At 42.8% G+C, this 13,847-nt stretch overlaps 1 protein-coding gene across 2 annotated transcripts in view; it reads right to left on the bottom strand.

Moving 5' to 3' along the window:
- The window catches only part of LOC111651784 (uncharacterized), a 39,553-nt gene extending 25,706 nt beyond the window's left edge, over positions 1 to 13,847 (bottom strand). For both annotated transcript variants that reach the window (XM_087172800.1, XM_087172801.1), the window contains exon 1: positions 13,535 to 13,847. The gene's annotated coding sequence lies outside the window, so the exon portion shown is untranslated. The remainder of the gene's footprint in view (positions 1 to 13,534) is intronic.

Here is a 13,847-nt window from a genome sequence, read left to right as displayed (position 1 = left end):
GGCCACAAAAATTACAACAGTGTTGAATCAACACTACTTTAACACTATGTCAAAAAATACATTAGAAGTTTCCCAAAGGTAGGATTTATTGCAGGTCTGCTGTGTTGGATTGTACAGCTGTACCTCATAAACTAACTCAATATATACGAGACACACTCTCTGAGCTTCAGGCTGTGTGTTTTGTAATCAAAAACCAATATATTTCTTTTGCTCATGACAGACTCAAAAGCATCCCAGAGTCACATGCTCCCTCAAATCATTTATGGCAGCCCACAGGGATCACAATCACAACTCAACTCAACGAGAAAAAAAAAAGATGCGACAGGTCGACGTGTGTGTGTGGGGGGGGGGTTCAGGTTTGTGACTCCTTATTTTTAATTCTTAGATTTTTCTGTTTCTAATGGTATTTTTGCATCATAGCCTTGTTTAGTTTTCAGTTTAGATCCCTAATTGTCACAAACTCAGTGCAACATCTGATGACTTTCCATCTAAGATGTTCAGAAAACAAAAAACTCAGACAAGTATGAATGCAAACTGAAACACACATATACACGTGTAGACCCACATGGCAGCGCCATTTCCCAGGTCTCCGGTGGCGAGTGATGTTTTCACACTTGTGTGGGGAGATTGCTATTTCTGCGCGGAGCCAGATAACTCAATTATTCATTGCGGATGCTGGTGCACTCACTTTACCTCTGTAAGGAAGGGGGAGGGTGTGTCTTGCTCAGAGTGCGTCGTCCACGTGTGCATGTCTGTGTCTGCGTCTGAGCGCGCACGTGCGTGTGCGGGAAGACCTCCAACAGAAGATGAACTGCTGACATGCCACACCACACAGTAGGAGAGGAAAGAGGCAAGAGGAGAAAAAGGAAAAGGAGCTGTCATAAACATGGCAATCAAAGAGATAGGAAGCGGGGGGTGAGGATCAAAGAGCAGAGGGAGAAGAGGGAAGGAATTAGTTCCCTTATCTTCTCTCTAAGCCAACTGTGCACCTTCCGATCCTCTCTACCTCAATAAACGGTTACAAAGCAAAAGACTTTTTGAATTACCAGCAAAACTGAAACTCAGCTACCGTGGCATTCAACCTTTCTGCACAAGAGGGCATTTTAAGCAACTTGTGTAGTCTTGCTCATGTGGTCGGAAACTAATACACAAGATTTTGAGTCTGTTGTTGATACAATGTACTTGTTATTTCCCTCCCCTCACAAATCAAAGTGCAGGAGACAAGATATAAAGAACAGGAGACACAAGAGGCATTACATATGAATAAGGTGATGACGTGGTTGGATTCACACCAGCAACCCGCTGGGCGCATTGTACGGTTCATGTTATGTTTATAGGTAGAAGCCCACTTAGCCACAGACCTTTACACAGTAGATTATAAAGGCCATGACTCAGTGTGTGCTGCCGCGAGTCCACAAACAGCTGCTGAGTGCTGCCCCTAGAGCATATTTATCACCCCTGACACCATATGGAGTCCTAGGAAGTCCTGAACAAACACACTGCACGCACATAGCCTGTAGACACAGACATTCTGTACACACATGCACATGTAAACAAAGACCAATCTTAACACACAAATTATTTGCTGTGATACAAATTTAAACCTAATTACATGCGCATACCGAGGCACATGCATACGAACACACACGCAATTGCACAACACATCAAATGTATGCTTAAGAATTTTCCTGCACCTCTGCACATTTTGCACATTCGCTGCTTTTCCACCGATCTTTGACTTAAAAGAAGTGACAACATGCACATAACTCTTTGTCGGTGGCAGTCTATGTCTGCTTGTGCTGCTGCCCCTTATTTCCCCGAGGACGACTCTGGAGAGCCAATTGGAGCAGTTACACATGTCGACACTTCCATGCAACCATTTACCACACCACACCCGCCCAATGGCTCTTTTCATCAGCTTTACAGTCGGCAACTCTCCCGCAGACACACAGACAGTATGTACATGCAGTAAATTCTCAGAAACACAAGGCCCAGCATGCACAGACAAACTTAGCTGTGTCATTTTGACAGATCACATACACACACACATGAAATCACACACACTTCCCTCCACTTTAATCTTTAGGGCAGGCAGACTCTATGAGTGATTTATTTTAAACCATTCCCTGGGGGTTTCGCGGGATTGAGTCAGTACTCAATCTGATCATAGCATTCACTTTCTATGTCAGCAATTTATGAATCCGCCCCCTTAGCCTGAGCTTCTCTGGGTGTGCATGTGTGTTTGCAAGCAAGCTAATGAGGGATAGAGAGAGAGGTAGGAAGAGGAGACCTGGAGAGAGATGGGGGGGGGGCAGGAAGAACGAACTGGCACGGTGTATACTGTAAGTTAGCATACCGTCTGTAATAGACGCCCCCATGGTTTTGGGTGAGTCACTCTCTGCACTTGCAAGCTTGCATCCAATCTTACAAGCCTCAATATGCAACACTGAAGAAAGCACAACATGAACCTCAAACGCTCTGTAAGAGCTAAGCTCTGATACAACAAAGCCAGAGCGCGGCACACCCTTCAACCGTCATGCTACCATCTCCCATTCACTGCCCAGTACTAAGCACTATCCAGATGACTGTGTCTAATGTTCACTGGATATTCCATTTCCATTTGAAAGGTGGTTGGTACCCATTGAGCAGTGTTATCGTGGCCGCGCAGACAGAGAGAGGCTGCCCTGCTCCTCCCCGCCTCAGACGGAGAAGCCATCGATTTGATTCAGTCTTAAAAGCCAGGTCAGCCTCAACAATGGCGGCTTATGGAAAAACCATTACCCCAGGTGGATTCTGAAATGTTAACCTACATGCGTGTTTGCCATCGCTCTCCCTCTTCCACTCTCTGACTATCCTACAACGCAGATGGAGAGGAGACAGGAGAGAGAGCTCTGTGGGTTGCTTCTCAATGGAGTATGCAGGCTCCTCTCTAGGTGAGTCATGCTGCCTTTCTTTACACTTCTTATCCAAGGCCACCTACCTTACACCTCCACTCTAGCAAAGCTGCTGCCAAGTTACTACTCCTGCTCATCCATTACACTACTCACAGCCTCTGACACTGTAGAAAAGTCACAGATGACTAATATGATCCAGCTGAAATGTGTGCTGCTACACTGAAAATGATATGTGGTGTCTAAAGCCGAACCTCATAACTTTCATTCATTATCTTATATCATTAACCTGGCTGAGTGATGTTACATGTTAAGAATAGCATAGTTACCGTAGTTGGATTCCCCGTCTACAGTGTGTGATGCCAGTTCATTCAGTCTCACTGTTCTCTCTCTGCTGCTGTATAATGGTAAATGGACTTGCACTTATATAGCGCATTTTCTAGTCTTACTAACCACTCAGAGTGCTTTCCAATACTTTCTACATCCACCCATTCACTCACATTCATACACTGATGGCCCAAGAATACTTCGTCATACGGCCCGGAGGAGCCGGGGATTGAACCACCGACCTGTTGAAAATTGTTCAAACTATAGACCGTCTATAAAGATGAATGAAGCGTCCATGACGTCACCCATATGTTTCTGAAGAATGGTTTTGAAGCTCAGAGCGGGCTGCTCAGCCGTCGCCATCTTGACAGTGCCTGACTGCGCCGAACTCCCGGCTAATCCAAAAATGAGCAAAGAGGTGGGGCGTGTGTGGAACCGAGGCTTCGGTGCATCCACGTTTGTGGCAAGCATACACTCTCCCGCCTGTCACTCAAAGCGTCTCACCCTCAATTATGCATAACTTTAAGCCTTAATAAGTGAATTATATAAACATTCACTCCCCCGCACAGTTTTCATGGAGGAGGACATTAGCTATACAGACCAAAACGGTTTTCTGTACCAGGCCGTAACCATGTTTATTTCTGCTGTAAAATTTGGACGTTTTAACATGGGAGTCTATGGGGATCGACTTTTGGAGCCAGCCTCAAGTGGCTATTCAAGGGACTGCAGTTTTTGGCTTTTGTTAGATGTTTTCTTTTTTGCCATCTTTGAAAGTTAACTCATTCAAATCAACAGCAAAGACTGAGTAGCGGGTAAAGTTTTTAGCGCTATCAATGGCTTATTCAACTAAAAGACAGGCTTCAACACAATCTGCACCAGACAAAAAAGGATTCTAGCTGAAAAAGATTCTAAACAATTCTGCCTCAGGCTAATACCAGTATCTGTTCAAATAAATGATCTTGCATTAAACTCAAGGAGGGCGCTGCTACTAACAATTATTTTCATCAATTTATCTGCTAATTCTTTTTATTAAACATTTTGTGTGAAAAAAAAGTCAGAAAAATGCCCATTATAATTCCCCACAGCCCAAGCTTACATCTTCAAATGTTCTGTCCAAGATATATTCAGTTTACTTTCATGTACGACAAAATGAAAAGCACCAAAGCTTCACATCTGAGAAGCTAGAACCAGCAAATGTTTTCTTGCTTGGAAAAAAATTACAAAGATTATTATCCAAATATCAAAATAGTTGCCGGTTGATTTTCAGTTGAAATTGATTATTTGACTAATAATTGCAGTCGTTGCATTGCTATTAGCTACTTGGCCTTATCTGACAACACATAAAGTTACCTGGGATCACCAGAGGACGTTCCAGTTTTTCATTAAAGTCATAATCTGTGCAGTTAGCTGTTCTAAGCATGTCTGATTATAACTGTGATGTGAATTTTCTCATCAGTGCTTTGATATCAGTGAGGAAAACAGAGAAGGAACAAGAATCACATCACATTAATATTTCACAGGCAGTGCTGCTCAGTATGGAGGAAGCAAATGATATCAGTAGTGATTTCACTTGGTGTTTGACCTGCTGGCCTTGCACATTTGATGCCAATGAGATGTATGCGTGTGACAGCGTGAATCAGGTTAATATAGTGCAGGGGCTCTGCTAATTGGGTTAGTGCACAGTTCGGTTAATGGGGTTAGAAGAGATTCCATGACAGCGACCACGCTGACAGACCCAGCTTGCTATCGATCAGATGGGTGAATGAAAGGGGCAAACACAGCAGGTGCTTTCATTAAACAAGAGCAAGCACATGCAAACACAATGAACTGCGCACACACGCACGCACGCACACACACACACACACACACACACACACACACACACACACACACACACGTATCAGATTACACTGGGACTTCACATCAATTCTGACAGAGGAAGGGTGGAAGTGTATAAATCATACAAAATATAATAGAACATAAAATATTATACGAAAGTGCTGAAAGTAATGGTGGGTTTTTACAAAAATGGTAGCGAATGGCTATATAAATATGGATTTGTGTGTGTGTGTGTTTGCATGAAAGAGAGAGAGAAAGTGTGTGAGAGAGAAAAAGAGAGACCACTTGGGACCTCAGCTCTCTTTCATGTGGAGGTGAATACATAAATAATAAAATTAAATCATCAAAAACATCCCAAAATAGCCCCAGCCCTTCTCTCGATAAGATACACACACTCAAAGTATCATACATTCCACATTCTTCAAAGTTATATTAGTTGGTAATAGTCTTCAAATTTAATAATCTATGGATTACAATGTCAAATGCTGACAAAAATATATATTTTTTTGAGTCCGTTACACAATAATTCAAACGTGCTGGCTACAGAGATAACAGTCCTCCTGATTAAAAATGTCATTTTACAATAAAAAATAAAAGAATAATTAACAGCAACGTGGTTGTGTATCTTCAGGCTTTGATGTGCTGCTTGCCTCCATAGCTATCCATTATCTGATAGAAGCAAGGTGCAATCTGCAAGGTGTCGGGGGAGCAAAGTACTAAATAAAGATATTTTCAAGGTTTTCAGTCACCAAGAAATCTCAACCCCAGTTGTGTCAGTTCACTTCCTCGCTTAACACAATCTGCTGCCTCCTAAAATAGCTCAGTGTTTCTCTGAAGCCAGGCTCTTGACTTAACACCAAGATAGACAGATAGGGTGTGTGCGTGCGTGTGTGCTGCAAAAAAAAAAAGACTGTCAATGCATAAACCACAACATCCACGCTGCGATAAGCGCACACACGCCCAGCGCGAGATGTGGAGATTCACTTTGTATGATCCTGCTACGTACTGTGTGATAGATACACACATAGATTTGGCTGCTTAGGTTTCGACATGGGGAGATCACACACCTGTGACGACAATGTGCTCACCATCTGTGCTCAACAGGTGACAAAAGTTTATGCCTTTTCACCTTTTGAGAACCTTGACAGCATAACTGACCCCGCAGAGGAAATGTCAAGACCAGTCTTCATGTGAAGACATATTTCCAAATTTGAAAGTTGCTGAGTTCCGACAAAAACAAAATCTAAATGGCTCAGTCCTCTCCTGCTTATGTGAACTATTCTTCAAAGCCGAAGGCAGCCTCTGGAGTTCAGCTGATGTGATCTCTGTTTCCACAAGCCACCTTTATTAAGCAACACCACTAAAAGCCTGAGGATTCTCTTACTGAACCAATCAATATAGGATCTGCCTTGCCTTGGTCCCCAGAGCCCTCGACTCCACCCCTCATTCTTCCTTCAGCTTCCACTGTCCCTACAGTCTCACTCATTCATGGTAGGCACCGGGATGAGGTGGATGCTACTGAGTATGTGTGTGTGTGTGTGTGTGTGTGTGTGTGTGTGTGTGTGTGTGCGCGCGGTGCATTTGTGTGATCCTGCACACCCAAGAAAGATCTGATACCAAATGTGCCGCTATCTCAAACCTCAGGAGGTGACACAGGTGAAAACGGTCCTCTGAGGCAGAGCCGAGGAGCGAGCCGCCTGTTAATGAATAAATAAACACAGCAGTCAGCATGAATGCCCCGCTGTCCTCGCCTCCCTTTGAGTGCAGAGGCTGATCGTCCATCTCCAACACCTGTGTGACTGTCAGAGGAATCAATAAACAGCTACTGTTGCAAAGGTGAACTCGCCCAGCAGTGCACGCTGTGGTTACACTGTCTGCCTGCGCTCTCAAACAGGAAGAGACATTAACGATAGAGTGACACAGCTCATATTTATGTTAATGTCATCACTGTGCTGCCAGTAAGAGCAAACCATACACATAAATGCACACTGTACATGTGCAAATACAGACAGATGGTTTAGGAACGTGTAGAAACACACATATACACTTGTACAAACATGTGCAGATACGCTAAATCCGGTAATGTACCGTGTGCCTCACCTGCTCTGCTGAGTCACTGATATCACTGGTTTGATAACCAATTCATCACAACGCAAAAACACAAAATACACTGATTGGGAAGACTGAACTGCATTAGCACTTTTATCAGTAAATCGACTAGAAGTAGAAAGTAACTTTTATTCTTTTTGTGTTAATTCTTGCTGAGATATTCACAAGTTTTCATATTATAATTTGACTGCGGCACATGATGATTATCTCCATCTGATGATGCAACAGGCGTCACTAACTGCAGCTGTGTTTGCTATAGACTGTAGGAGTTTTACTTTGTGAGAGTTAGCTGCTGATTTGGTGTGTTGTCGCTCTGTGTATCTTGATGGAATCTGATATATGCTGGGTAGCGTTTTGAAGAAACACACCTGTTGCTACCAAGCTGAGCCTAAATCAGAGCACGATAAGTGGTTATGTAACCCCTCCCATAAAGCAAGAGCGGGCAGAATTTTTATGGTAAAGAATGTGGCTCTAAGAGCATAAAACACAAAGCAGAAGTGTGATAAAGAAGATCAGCCCGTCCATGCTAATGAGACCCAGATGATTCACTCTGTTTGTGCGGATTAAACTGTTGGTATACACACTTCTCCACCCACAAGAAGTGACAAACTCAGACTTTAAGAATGAAAAAATACAAAAACAAAGCTGTCTTCTCTCTTTTCAGCATGTGCACAGAGTACCCAGCTGCAACTGCAACTGTAAGCCTGTTTCACTGACGCACTGTGGATCAAACCACTGAGGTCACAGCACGGTGTATTCACAGTGCTAGAAAAGGTCATGGTAGGTCAAATATGATTGATTTAACATTACTTTAAACTGTGACGCTGTACACTCACAAATATCTCCATGTGATTTTGGACTTTTACTTTTTTGGATATGGGATCCACACTGGACATTTTTGCTGCCTCAGCTTCACCGGATTCGCTGCAACCTAACCTTCGTGCTTTTAATCCTGAGTAGCACGTAGATTTGCTTGGAAGTTAAAAGGAAAGGGGCATAGGTGGCAGTGACCATGATAAATTATAAAAGAGAAGCAATGCACAAATGCATATTTTTAAGACTTTCTTCACCAAAGATGTTGTTTTTCATTCTTACGTTAACTTGCATATCGTCCAAACTGCTGACGTTTTGCTAACAGTTAACCTTACAATATTTACCAGAAATCAATTCTTCTTTGCTGATCTAAAACAGTAGTTGCCATTGGCTGCACAGCACAACTTCCTGTGCAAGCTACAGTTTTGAAGCTGCAAAGAAGAGTTCATTTTGAGGAAAAACAGTTGTTTTATCCAGGTGTTAAACAAACTATGAAGTTTATTAATAAGTTAAGAGATATCAGATTGGTGCATAGACTCGCCGATGCTCCATCCAGTATGTTAGGCAATAGCCGAGGCATTACCGATACTAGTATCAGTATTGGAATAACTCTACTAAAAAGTTAATAAATCAGCTCTGTCATACTAAATATGAGATGAGAGTTGAAGGAATATTAAGTAATTTTTTCGCTCAGCCTTAACTGCTGCTGAGACTTTCTTAAACCAGCTGATAGGAAGTATAAAGATAAATGTTCTCGGGACATCTAAATCTGTGCTTTTCATTGACTGAAAACGATTGCTGAAACAAATTTCATGTTAACAAAGCACCCAAAGCTTCAGTAGGGTGAAATGTCTTCTCTCCATTCACATGGCTGGCTGCTAAATGGGAGAAAAGGATGGAGCACGTTGTCTCAATATAATAATGGAGCTGCAATGTTCACAACAAGCATATTATTTCACGTTCATGTATTATGATTGTATCACATTAGATATAATGGGGAGTTAACAGCATATCTATGTAAATCACTGCTTTTTCTTTGCTACTTCATTTATTGTGTTTGTTCTTGTACATCGCCGAGTTCAGGGGCATTATGCTGTAATGCTGCCGAGACATGAATCAATACTTATGAATTACACTGCTCCTGCTCTAATGGCAAGCTACTGCGATACTGTGCCTAGCCTGAAATGTATTTAGTGCACACTGAGATGATGGATACTAAACTACCATTAATGAGGAGGTTTCTTTGTAACTGTATTTTAAATGTATGGATTTAAAAATCCTTTTTTTTCTCTCTATGTTTCTAAGAGTAACTGAGGGTAGCACCAATGTGATACACCGTCACTTCTCTGGTTGCTATGGTGATCTTTTTTGTTTAAATGTGGAATTATAGTTGACTACTGATTACATGAATAAAAGAAAACGATTTTTAAACTATACCTTCCATTCCTTTATTCCACTTTTCTCTGCTTGTCATATCTTATAGACTCATTCTCATTTTCTTTCTTTCTTTCTTTCTTTCTTTCTTTCTTTCTCTCTCTCTGTCTTTCTTTGGTCTCAGCAATGCTTCTTATTGCCCTGTGCACAGCATTAATAATTGAGAGCATTTTATGCAGACAGTGAGTTTTGGTGCCCTGAGCCCTTTGGTCATGGATCCATGGCACTAATGCTGGGTGGCAGGCCAGTTTGAGGCCCCGCACTCCAAGTCCAGGCTAGGGCACATCTGTCTGGCTGACTGGCCAATCTACGGCCCCCCGATCCCTCAGCTATTCTGCACACAGCCGACATGCCCACACGCATGTGCGCATACACACCTCGAAGATTCACGGACCATTTGGTGTGTGATGTGGAAAGCTCGCAGCAGACTTACGCACCTTATACAAACAAGCAAAGGCCACAGACAATGACTGACATTTTCAAAACCCCTCAATTACTGTGAACCACTTTGCTCTCCTCTTTTATAAACACTATGATTCTCACTCACAGGCACCATCATACACTCTCTCTATATAATGTATACGAGATAAAGTGAATGGTAGGTTGTATGAGATGGTAGTTTGTCTGTTTATACGAGGGAATGATGGTGTGTGCATGTGTGTGTGTGTGTGCGTGGCTGTGTGTGATTGAAAATGTGTCTGATAGACATTAAAGTGTACATAAACAATGGGAGTGTGTGTGATTGATAAGAATGGAGTGTATGACTATGATAACCTATGAGGGAATAAGTGTGGTTGAAAAAGAATGACTTTGAATGTGTGCAGGGGCTGTTCATTTGAAAATGAAGGCAGTTTCATTGAACAGGAAGGCAGAACTCAGTCAAACTCAGATTTTCAGTTTCTGATTGGCTTACAGCCTTCTTAGAAACAAAGTCTGTGCCTACACTTTGCAATGACTAGAAATGTTAATGAGAATTGAAATTAAGCCACAGAGCATTTACAGAAAACTGCAAATGCATCAAGTTCTGTTGAAACAACAGCAAGATCACCAGCACAATGACTGGTTTGGTTATTTACCTTCTCCTCTACATGGGTTTAAGAGCTGGAAGGCAACCATGAATTGAAAGTTCAATACTATTTACACATCAATCAAGCCCTCACACACAGCCATTCTGAGTAACATGTACTGTAATTTTCTCGTAGATACCGTCTCCTGTCATTCTGTTTTACACACACTACTATACTCAGTCAAACACAGCAAGCTGTCATTTTCTCTAGCAGCTCAGTCTGCTCTATTCATCAAATGCACCCACTGTATTGTGGAGTGTCTGTTTACTTGCCCTTAGTAGTGTCTGTGCATTTGCTAGCTAGCAACGTACGCATCGACTATGTGTGCGCAGAGCGAGCCTACGTTTTTTTTTGTGCCTCAACTCAAGACTCAGACTGACCTCAACACATACAAGAGACATGACCTCTTCCTATTATATTCTGTTATATCCTCCAGTCTCGATATGTTTATGAACTAGAGTCATAATCTGCATCTGCTCACTTCTACTTGCATTCTCCGTTGACTCTGTATCCAATCACACCGCCTCTGAAATTCACTTCCCTTTCAGTCTGAACATGTTCAGAGCAGAGTATGACTTTAAGAGTATAGTTGCATGAGTAAAGGGCACTGTGATGGTGTGTATAAGAGAATATAGGCTATTTACACTTTACCATTTTATTAGGTACACCTGCACAATCCTCAATGCAACATTTCTGCCATAAATTCTACCTTTCCGAAGTTTATGATGTTCAGTTATTGTCAACATTGACGTGACATATACAGTATATACCACTGATTGAGATCATAGTTAAAGTTGGTGTTGTACTTTCTGTTTGCCCTCCCTATTGACAAGATATCTATAATGGTCCAGTACAACGCCATCAGTAAATATGACCTCACTGCTAAAATACATAACTTAGTGAATAGATCTATGACAGTGTCAACACAAACTGAAGATTACATTACATCATAAGAGTTGACTTTAAGACAGAACAGCTGTATTAGATTGCATTAGGTTGTACAGGTGTACCTAATAAAGTGGCCACTGAGTGTACGTGTGTTGGAGAGTGTATGTAAGCACACAAAATCACTGTTAATGATCAAAGAAGGCATGCTATTACATATGGAGAAGTATTGTGATGATGTGTTTGACAGGAGTTATGATTTATGACCACTCATAAATATTACTCCTTAGGCAAACATGTGCATACGTGTTTATGAAAGACAGCATATATGTTTCACATGTGTACACATTCACGTGTAAGAGACGAAAGGGAAGACGCTTTGGTGCAGGTGTGCAAGTGATCCTGGGAGAGTGTGTTTATTTCTATGAGATGAAGGTGGGAAGGGATGATGGGATGGAGGGTGGATGAGACAGGAGAGAAGGAGAAGGAGGAGGGAGGGAGGAGGAAGGAGCGCTCCAGTCCTGTCGCCTTGGGTGCATCAGCAGCAGGAATTGTTCTCTGCCCTGTGGGGGCCATCTGACTGTTCTGTCACCCTCCACAGAAGGCTGACTCTGCCTTAAAGTGCTCGGCCCCGCGCCTGCAGTTCGACATGCTTGATGTTTAATACATACACAGGGAGAATATTGAGAACGCCTCAGGAGAAATGCAGCACACAGGCTGAAAGGGAGAGAGTTTTTTTTTTTGTCAGTTTGTAGAACAACCACGAATAGAGGAGCTCCTGTACAAAGTGTGCGTAGGCAGACTGTGAACATAATTGCCCGGGATTCGAACCAGAGATGGAGCTCTATCGCAAATTTGAAATATACTAGATCCAAGAGTTAAGCACCTCTCAACAGAGCACACTTGTGGTGAGTGGGGGGCAGCCTCACACTGGTGATTGTGTAATGCACTGACATATCTGTGCTGGGAAATATACGTCACATTCATACATGATGCTTCAGATAAAATAACAGTCGTAAGCTGAAACGCCCTCTCCCAATGTGCCCCTGTGCTTCTGCAATCGGCCCAAGTGTGGTGTAATTCAGGGCATCACTCTTCAATAAGGCAGGAGAACGGGCCTCAGGGGTGACCCTCCTGCTTAAGTCAACACAATGAGTGTAATGAGGTGAAATACACACACACATAGGCACACATGCACACGCGCACACTGAAGATGGGAACCCGTGCTGCATAGTAAGTGGATTTCATTCATCTACATGCACTGAGCCTGATGTGGAAGTTCTACTCGCACCCACACCCACACATTTAGCAGCACAGGGAGCGTTTCACTCCGTAGCTTATTACAGGTGAGAACATCATTGCAGACTCCATCAGATATATAGCTGCGGTGAGGATTAATATTGCTTTGTGTTTCATTTGGCATTCACATCATTTCAAGGTAGGCAGAGCTTTGATTTAAGCCAATATTGTTATCTCAACAGAGAGTATTTGAATTTGAGGTTGAAAAAAAAAAAAAGATTCACACTGTCATTAATCAGTTATGAAAATCTAACAATAAAAGCCAACGTTCCTGTTTGACATGTCTGTGTCTCCTCTTTTGCACCTAACTGTCACTGAGTTCATCAGTTCTGAGTCCATAATTAATCAACCCTGCTATGTAAGTAGAACTGGTGCCTTTCCTCTTATCATCACGTACAGCAACCCACGCCCTCTGGGCCATCAGCGGATTAGTGATGAGTGCCTATGATAGAAGAGCCCCTAACAAAGGCCTCATTAATTAGCCTAACACTGACACTGCGGTCGCACTGTGCAACACATGTTCACTCTAATCAAAACTTTAAAGGAACATGATCGACCTCCCAATCACCCACGGTAATGCACCGCATGATATGAAACCTTGATGCGCGCATGCATTAAGTTACGCGTGTGTGCAAGAGGGGGCGAAAGTGCACCATTTCCAAATTAACATGGCAACTTTCACACATCGCTGACCAACCGGTTATGCTGCACTTTACCAAGAAGCCTATGAATGATTGATCAGACAGGTGGGATCGAGCAGGGCATAATTCAGAGGCGATGAAGAGGGACAGGCATGCAGAACTGTCCAAAACTGTCAACATGTCACCAAAGTGGAGCCCAACAGAGATCGGGTGTATTGTAGCTACTCACTCGCCCCCCTGGTGCGTTAGAGGAGCATCCCGGTCTCTCACGGCCAGCTCTTCAGATGAGTTCTCCTGGGACAGCGCGCCTTGATCCTCACTATCATTCTTTGCAAAGCTCCAGCCTCCTCACAGCCTCCCCTTACTCTTCTTCTTTGACATCACATGGAAAAAAAAACAGCTGCATGCCAAACGAAATTCGCCTTTAATTGTTGTTTGGGGGTTACAGTCGTCCGTCTCTCCGTATGTAGAGCAGAAGTGACAGCAGCGGATTCCTATTTGAGGGGATGCTGACGCGCAACCGGAGGGGCTCGCCTCCTGCC

Source organism: Seriola lalandi, unplaced genomic scaffold (assembly GCF_002814215.2).
Source record: "Seriola lalandi dorsalis isolate HSWRI2012SDOR001 ecotype SW California unplaced genomic scaffold, Sedor1 jcf7180002053772, whole genome shotgun sequence".
Lineage (NCBI taxonomy): Eukaryota > Metazoa > Chordata > Actinopteri > Carangiformes > Carangidae > Seriola > Seriola lalandi.
This window is presented reverse-complemented; position numbering and strand designations above follow the sequence as displayed.